The sequence below is a fragment of the Cryptotermes secundus genome, unplaced genomic scaffold (assembly GCF_002891405.2).
Source record: "Cryptotermes secundus unplaced genomic scaffold, Csec_1.0 scaffold444, whole genome shotgun sequence".
NCBI lineage: Eukaryota > Metazoa > Arthropoda > Insecta > Blattodea > Kalotermitidae > Cryptotermes > Cryptotermes secundus.
This window is the reverse complement of record NW_019743153.1, coordinates 585,752-595,215: the sequence shown is the minus strand read 5'-3', so window position 1 is coordinate 595,215 and position 9,464 is coordinate 585,752. Positions and strand designations below refer to the sequence as shown.

Below are 9,464 nucleotides of genomic sequence, written 5' to 3'. Positions count from 1 at the left end.
CTGCTCAAGCTGGCTCAGCGCTCTCGGATTTCTCTGCCCTGAAGATGGAGACGATGTGTTCCTCCTAAACGTCGGTTAACAAATTATCTACACGGGTCATAACCCAGAAGACGGCATTCTTCATAGTCACCGCCGTGAAAACCTGAAATCTTTGATAAAATCTTTGTGATTCATAACGAGGAACTGCAAAACACGATAAAGACCTTCTGCCATCGAACGTTAAGATTCGCTGGCTACAAACTCTGCTTCGTTTTCGTCAAATCTCGTGTTCGATTGCTTGCGCTTGGTTTCTATGCAGAAATTTGCCCTCGTTAACTCAAAAGTGCGTACTGATCTGCATTCCTGCTTGTATCCTAGACCGATGTGAAGGTAACTGTTTAGGTGGTTGGGTTTTTTAATTTATATGACAAGTTTGTTGATTTATGCCAACAGAGAGGAGAAGGGGGAAGCAGGCTAGATAGATTGATGGAGGGATATGCATGTAATATTTCGCGGAAATTCTCTGTACCGGGCCCGGCAGTGCCGTAGGGTTTGGCCGTTGTTGGCTCTGTTACTACCCACTCTACCCTAGCCTTGTCGATATATAATGGAAATGCCAGGTACATTCATGAGATGCATAACTCAATGACAAGTCAGCGAAGACATGTCGTGTTAAAATGTTATGGAACACACGGCTTTTATAAATGATGTTTCTACCCTTACAATTCAACGAAAGTTTTGAATTCCATTCCAAATACAGTGGGGTTAAAAATGTTAACAGCTGAAATATAAAATCCCATATATTTGTAATCCTCTTATCTAGGAATATAACAGCAGTTGAAGATACCTGCCAACGGTTTATGATTTTTAAAATGAGAAACAAATAAAACTTTCCTAGAATTTTGTGAAACAAATTCCTTCTGTTACAAGACAGATATAGCTCCCTCACTTTGACAGGTTTTAAGTTGGCTAAAATTGCGCGTTGCAGTCCACTTAAAATAACATAAATAATTACTTCAAATTCATTAAAAATTTTCTATTAAAATGATTCGTAAAATCCTATTTCACCTCGTAATGGGCATCAAAGCAGTGTAACAGTTTGAACGCATTGAAATACCTGAGGATGACCATCTGTGGCCGAAACATGTTGTGTTAGTGTTAAATGGTGAACTTTTTAATAATTGTTGCATTATTGACGGACTAAACACATAGACGTTTAATTAAAGATGTGCAACGGGATGCTGAAATACAGAATGCCTAATAATATAAATCTGTGTAACCTGTAAGGTAATTAAATATACGTAATTGTAATTCTAATGGATTGGTTGATTTCGGTTCTAATTTAGAAGGACGCGCTCCTTTTCACTGCTTTGCTTCTGGCTTCATGATTGCAATTTGTAGATAACGCTTTGCCCTTTCTGTTCCAACAATAAATATGAACAGGCTACCCTATTCCCAACTTTACACTGTCCTCAGGGCTCGTTCAGTCTTCTGCCAGAACCGAGTAAACCGTGTCTACGAGAGCTCCTCTCTAATTTGATGTCCAGTCACTTCCGTATAAATTCAACAGAGGATGCGAACATCAAATTAATATCCTGAAAGTAGCTTCCGGTAATGATAAAACTGCTTCTAATAACGAAGAAAACTTCTAGTGGTGTCCAAATTTGACTATGAAACTGACCCTTATCCTCTCTTCGCATTTATTTTTCGCAAATTCTTGTGTTCATTTATAAGTTTTAATCGGTTCTACATGAATAATATAAATCGACAATAATATATACGTTGTACTTTATATTTTAAGTAGAAGGTTGAAGATTTAATTAGGTGTTTGTGCGATTTTTGTAGCACACGAAACTGTTTCACCTTAAAGATGTATAATTTTAAGTACTTGGCTTGAATCTCATGTACGTATCTGCTAGGAAATATTCTTGATTCTATCAGGCCGTTGTCGTATGTTTAAATTTTATTTCTCCTTCAAGATTTTTCTTCTGGCCAAGTATGTCTTACACTGATCATTTTTGGATTACTACTATCAGTTATTCTGATTCTGAGGCAGAGCATGTAGATACAAGTAAGGAAAATGTATAATTTTTAGAACTCGATATGATGTACTTGAGTCAGTCTGTGACATAACCACGAATTCCGGCAAGAAGGATCTATGTATCTGAGCAGATCGACAGGCGGTTATGAAGAATGGAGGTAAATGTGCGTGCCCTCGCCAAGTTTCCAACTGGCGGCGCCATACTGTGCGTCTCAAACCCCGCTTCACATGGGTTCGGAATCAACATAATATCTGCTAAGGTCACTATGCCTTCTGCTACTCTACTGCCGTAAAAGGTAAACTTTAGAAACAAGTTTCATGTTTCGAGTGAAATGTGTGTTATATGATCAACTGGAATGAAAACGCGACTTGAGATTCTTAACCGAATTCTGTTCTATAATGGAAATTATAATAGACCTTATCGTTTCGCTGTTGCCACAATCACCACTACAGTTTTTGTTTTTAGTATACTTTCATTATTTTGAAGAAAAAAAAAAGAATGTTGGCTTATGTGATCGCCTTTCTGTTTGTCTTATTTCCTTTGGAACACAACAGACGTGGATTTCGAAATATGCCAGCACACGTAAGCAGTCTTATGTTGAGCATTTGGAATACCAGGCATATTTGATACGCAGGACCTTTAGGAGTTGATCCTACTCCCGTGTTCGCGTGACTGGTCATCACAATATTTCCAGATTACTTTTACTGTATTTTATCCGAAGATTAGTTGATAATCACCAGATTCCAAAAGTGTATGTGCCTAAGGATATTGCGCTTGCTTGTTACGGTCTGATTCGACTCCACTTTTTGAGAGTTGGGGTAGGTAGCTCACTTGGTATAAAGACGGGTTGTGAGCTCGGCGACCGGAGTTGAAAACCCGCTAGAGACAAGATATTTCCCTGTTCTCCATGTCCAGACAGGATCTGGGGCCCACCTATTTAATGGGTACCGGGGGGGGGGCGGTTCTTTCCCTAGGGATAAAGCGGCCTAGGCGTGATGATTACTCATCTCTGTCTGTTTCCGAGGTGAAGAATGTTGGAACTGTACCTTCACCCCCCTATACGTCTTCATGGCCTGCTGCTTAATTAATTATTCACAAGGACAATCTTACCATTTTCGCTTTTACCTTCCACTTTTTTTTTGCATCCAAAACCTAGAACCGCACCGGGTGGAAGAATGAGCAAGTTTACATGGATTTGTCTGCGTCATGTGCAGGAGGCAGTGTCTAAACCTGCAGTTTCACGTTGAGTATCGTCTTCCCCAGTTCTTGGACAGAACGTCACGGCGTTGAACCAGTTGTCATTTCTGCATCGTGTTCCGGAGACACCCTGCTTAAAACTCGTATGGATCACAAACTGCCCTCAAGATTTTCTTGTTTTTTCTTAGGTCTTTTATGAGGACCCCAGGACAATACCAACAGGCCACTACAACTTCTTATCCTATATTGTATAATTCCCAATACATGATCGGTCATATTCTTAACTCCCATTGGATGCTGCGTAAACGCTGAAACTGAAATAAAGTCGTTAAGTGGCGTACAAACAAACTTAAAAGATACACACTTATGTGTTATGTGGTTGCATAGTTACACGGATGAAAGTCTGTAATTCAGGCGACTGAAAATAAAGTTATATCTCGTAAGTACAAATCTCGAATTTCCGAGGCTGTGTCATAATTATCGCTCCTGTACGAGTTTGTGTGGGCCCTCAAAACCTGTCATTATCACGAATTGCGAGAAGATAGTTTTACTTTGAGGAAAAGTGTGTGGTTAGTGCTAATTATGTAGTTCTGCCTGCAGTACTGTTCCAGGCTTCGATGTATTAAAATTTGTTGCTGGGACTGTACCAGAATTCACACGTCTTCTTATGCGCTTCGAGCATTTTTGTGATTGAAAACTTTTTGTGCAAACAGATGCAAAGCTTTCGGTTTACAGTCGAACCAATTTTCACACATCGCTAACATTTTTAAGCATAAATTAATAGTTGCTTCCACGGAAAATCTGTTAGTGTTGTTCTTGAAGGAAAATTATTTGATTTTCATAGGAGTAATGAAACATGAAAAAAGTAATTGTTTCGAATATGAGATATTGGACTTCTATGTCTCTTTTAATAACAGTAACTGTTAAAGCATTTGCTTGGTATTAAGTATCAGTTCCATACTCGAAAGTAATTTGCGTGTAAGAATGTGCATATTGTTTACAGTGTCGAGTGGGGTACCAGAGCCAGGAGTTCCAAAAATCTTCGAGAACTTGGTGTGAATGTGAGTACATATTTGTATTTTGGTTCGTTAACTCTTGACACTATGGCATACAGAATTCCTGGGTTTGGTGAATTTTTCCTTAGCATGTTTCCAGGGGTGGAAGAAATAATACGAATACTTAACAATTTAGAATCTGGAAAGTGACTTACCGTGCGCTGTGGATCTTATAGCTTTGCACACGTACTGGTTACTACTGACGAGAGCTCTCCTAAGATTTTTAAGATATTTTTATTGTATGCTTTCCTTAGTATACCTCTTACTTCAGAATTTCTTACGACACTGGAATAATTGGATCTGAACATGGGGTTTACTATAGAGCCCCGTAATACACTGCAGGCGCTCTTCCCTTCTCACGGTATATATTAAACATAGATTGCGAATCTTTTGTGTGTGTGCAAGGAATCGTCGTGCAAAGTTAAACAAAATTCTCAGGCAAGATCGATTAAATAAACGGAATAAAGGATCTGGAAACACTGTTGTGCTGATTGCTTGTGTCCGTGGTGAGTTCTACAGGATGTATCGAAACAAAATTCCTTGCCTCAGGTTTGTATTTCAATACAAATTTGAAGGGCGATATATTTTCGAAATAACACGTGTATATGTAAGTTTTGAGGTTTTCACGTCGATGACTATGAAGAAAGTCGTCTTCTGGGTTTAGGCGCCGTGTATTCTTCGTTTTGGCCGACGTTTCGGAGGAACTACAGCTACTGCTCTCTGCATTCCAAGCCATTCAACTGCTCTAAAGATGGAGGCGATACGTTCCTCCGAAACGTCGGCCAAAACGAAGAATACACGGCGTCTAAACCCAGAAGACGACTTTCTTCAACACGTGTATACTTAATATTTTTCATACTCCTCAGAGAGAGGTATGATAAATGTCTCATCCTGGCTTGATTCTAAATTTTATCTAATTTTCTGATGAAAATATTATTTAATAATATTTCTTCTGATAATCATTTCAGAGGATTGTGCCAATTGTTTTCAAACACATTTTTTTTCCTTGGCACTACAGCCGCAGTGGGCCTACGCCTACCTCCATGAACTTCTCCGTTCACTTCGGTTTTTCTAGATCTTACACATTCGGTAGGATTCCTTGGGTGGGTCATCAGCTCGTCGCAAGGCCTCTATCTGTACACAAACACAGAAAAACGCACACACTCAAACACATCTTACCAATCCTAAAACACTGGCTTAACTTATTCTTCGGCCCTGAAGATGGGGGCGAAATGTTGTATGAAACTTTGTTTAAATTTCAACGGACTACACAGAGCTATATTCCAGAAAATATAACTCTCCAAATCTAACTTGTCTTATCTGTAACTCTTTATCAGTTCATTGCTGTGAGTTAAGAAAGTAATGTAATGTCAGTCTCATGAATAGAACTTCGAATTCATGAGATGTGATGTCAGATATTACCTGACCTTATTTTGTCTATAGATTTGAAGTTCCTTGCAAATTAGTAAATACTTAATGAAACAATCTCATAAAAATTTAAGTGCAACAAAAGTAAATCTGTCTCGACTGGTGTTGCGTAATACGATGAAATTATCGTGCTTACAAATGAACTTCTTGCTGGTAGGAGTCACGCCGGCGCCTACAGTAGTGCCAAGAATTACCTATGCATAAACAGGTATACATACTGTATTCCCTGCTTATCGGTATTACACATGGCGGGTGAAGTGGAAGGGAGGAGGGGATTACATGAACGTAGCTGGTAATAGCCTGATTACTTGTATGTCGTGTAGCTGCAGCGAAACTTGTCTCTAGTGCCGCTTAATGTGGCCGTGACGGGGCTACTCAAAACAAGTGCAGCTGTGTGTGGACGCTTCTTCGCGTGGTGGAAAATACGCTCTTAAAGGTTATCAGATTTTCAGTCTGTTCGAACAAAGCGGGAAATGCTGCATTTTGTACATTGTAAATGAAGACGTGTAGTTCATGGAAAGTCAGACGACGTTTCGGAGGAGCATGCCTCAATCTTCAGGCTTGAATGGTAAGCCAAACAAGAAACCTGCTTGAAGTACTTAGCGTGCAGAACCGGCTTCTTGCTTGGCTTACCCTTAAACCAAGAAAACGCAGGCGAAATATTTTCTGCGAAACTTCGGCGGGCTTAACGGGATACAGGACGTTGTAGAGCAGAAGACAGAAATGTTCGTAACCACAGCGGTGAGAACCTCATATCGTCATATGATGCAACGGTCTTAAGTATTTATATTACCCTAGCCAAGATCAGCTAGTTTTTACAAACTGAAGTAAGCTACTAATGAGGCCGCGCCATAGCTCAAGCGGTTAGTCGCTGGCTTCCTACCGCGGCGGCCCGGGTTTGATCCCGGGTCTGGTCTAGTGGGATTTGTGGTGAATAAAGTGGCGCTGGGGCGTGTTTTTTTCTCCAGTACTTCGGTTTCCCCTGCCAGTCTTCATTCCACCAAATTCTCTATCATCATAATCAGCTACAGGCTACAATAGGCCAATCAGTGGCCGCCGTGCCGAGTGGACCCAGTTGGCCTCCACCCCCACTAAGCGAATTAAAAAAATAGCTACTAATGAGGGGCACGCGGTAGCGTAGTTGGTTGAGGTACTGTGCTACAAGCCGGAAGGTCGTGGGTTCAAGTCTCGTTGAGTTCATTGGATTTTTTTCAATTGACCAAATCCTTCCAGCCGCACTAAGGCACTGGGGTCGACTCAACCTTTAACAGAAATGAGTACCAGGAATATTCTTGGGGGTAAAGGGCGGCCGGCGCGTAAGGCTGGTAACCTTGCCGACATCTGTGAGCCGATTGTCTAGAAAATGTGGGAACCTCAACATCTCAACCCTATGGGTCTCAATGGCTCGTTACAGGATACCTTTACTTTTTTTTACTTTTTAGTAAGCTACTAATGAACAGTTATAACATTCCTACTCGTATAGGTTCAGGCAGTCTCCCGTGCATAATTGTACCTCCTACAATGTATTAACCAATGATGTGCCAAATGCATCGACTCATTTCCTGGAAGCTGTGGGTACATATTCGAGCTAACTTTTGAAGGGAGAATTTGGGTATAAGTTTGTTTAAAGGTCAGTCCGGTTACCCTGTCACCTACCCGCCAAGTTCATCAAATGTAGAACAGGGACATAACAGTTGAGTTACCACGCTGACCTTTCATCCCACACAGATGCCTAATACAAGTTAGACTAACCAATTGGCAGTATGAAGTAGAGTTCTGTTTGAGATCTGCCGAATGTTACGGAACAAGAAGGTTCTTCACTATGTTCACAAGAACCCTCTAGTGGAATACAATGAGCCAGTTTAATCTAGCCCCAGTGTAATTATCCGACTGAAATACTTTGCGATTTTCGTATGTATGCTACATGCACAGTTCATCTTATTCTCCTAGATGTGATCAGCTAATGATGTTAGGCAAAGAGCACAGGTTATTAAGTTCCTCATAATGTAATTTTCATTCGTCCTCTTGTTACTTACTCTCTATTTGGTCCAAAAATTCTCCTCACCACTTTGTTCTAAAAAGCCCGAATTTTTAAACTAGATTATGTAGTTTTAATTTACTTCCTTTAAACAGAGTAAATTTGATTTTCATGTATCGGCATTGTTTCACTGTTCGTCTGGAACTTCCCGAGCATTGTTGCGGGGAGAACCTGTACTTAAAGTCTGCCACTTTTTACGTGAGAGATTACAGACTTTAAGTAATAAAAATTACGTAAAGCTATCCCTGTAACAGGACCTGAAGTCCAGTAAGGTTGTGAGACGTCGAGGCTCCCACAGTTTCTCTCGAAAATCGGCTCAGAGATGGCGGTGAGGTTGTCAGCCTTACGCACCGGTCTCCTTTTACCGCCTAGGAAGATGCCTGGTACTCATTTATGTTAGAAGCTGAGTCGACCCCAGGCCACAGTGCGGCTGGAAGAGTTAGGTCAACTGAAAAAAAAATCCGTCTCACCAGGACTCGAACCCGCGACCTTCCGGCTTGTATCATAGTGCCTCAGCCAACTACGCTACCTCCTGCCCAAGCATTATGTAGCCACAGCATTAGGTCCGAGAGAGAGAAAGCCAAGTTGTCTGGGATGTAGGCAACGTCTGCGCATGTGTACGTAACTTCAAATATGCGTTATGCAGCGCTTTTTAAATTCGTAACCATCTGAGGGATTAGTGTTTCACACAGGCGGAAGGGCTGAACAACACTGAATTGGATCGAAGTGTAGACTACTCTGCAGGAAGTTAGGTCAATTTCGTAAGAAACTCCTTGAAATTTTTGTGAAATTGAAACGACGATACATCATCACTTTTTAACCCTTTAAATACTGACTTTCTTCGACATATTGTTTACGGAAATTCAGTTCGTACGTCTAAGAAGCAGGGTACATATCTGCTTCCAATATCGGCCAGTTAATACTGTTTAGGGAAACGATCGCTCTTTGCTGTGGGAATTGTACCGAACACACATACACTGTGTGGGCAGAATGCAGTGTTTTAATACCTTATGTTAAAGCAGATGGTGGGACACGCAGTAGCATAGTTGGTTGAGGCACTATGCTACAAGCCGGAAGGTCGTGGGTTCGAGTCCAGGTGAAGTGGATTTTTTCAGTTGACCTAATCCTTCCAGCCGCACTGTGGCCCTTGGGTCGACTCAGCCTCTAAAGGAAATAAGTACTAGGAATCTTCCTGGGGGTAAAGGGCGACCGGCGCGTAAGACTGACAACCTCACCACCATCTGTTAGCCGATTATCTAGAAAATATGGGAGCCTCGACGTCTCACAACCCTATCGGCCTTCAGGGCCTGTTACAAGGATAGGTTTAGCTTTAGCTTTTTTGAAGCAGGTGATACGTATAGAACCACCGGACTTTAGAAGTTTGAAGAGTTGCTACGGTTTGTTCATCTTGTCGGCCTGGGCCTGAATCCGTAGCCTGCGAACCGTGTAGGCAGGGGTGGCGGCTTCAGTCTCTATTCAACCTGTGATTGATTACTTAACAAAGCAGTCCCACCTGGGCTCTAATGGAACGTACCATTCAATACCATGCACAGATGTAAATGTTTTAACAAATATTGCATTTTAGTCACCCTTTATGAATAGCTTATATACACAAAGGTAATTTATAGTACCTATCTCACGTGTGATGTATATGAAACTGATTTGTATGTGTGGAACCACTATTTAAGAGATTTTTACCGTTCAGATTCAAAATTCGGATAAAGT

At 41.1% G+C, this 9,464-nt stretch overlaps 1 long non-coding RNA gene across 1 annotated transcript in view; it reads left to right on the top strand.

Annotated features, from left to right (window-relative positions):
• Nucleotides 1–4,221: 4,221 nt before the first annotated feature.
• The window catches only part of LOC117283043, a 250,047-nt gene continuing 244,804 nt past the window's right edge, over nt 4,222–9,464 (top strand). Inside the window, exon 1 of the long non-coding RNA XR_004514041.1 lies at nt 4,222–4,279. This is a non-coding gene — a long non-coding RNA (uncharacterized LOC117283043). The remainder of the gene's footprint in view (nt 4,280–9,464) is intronic.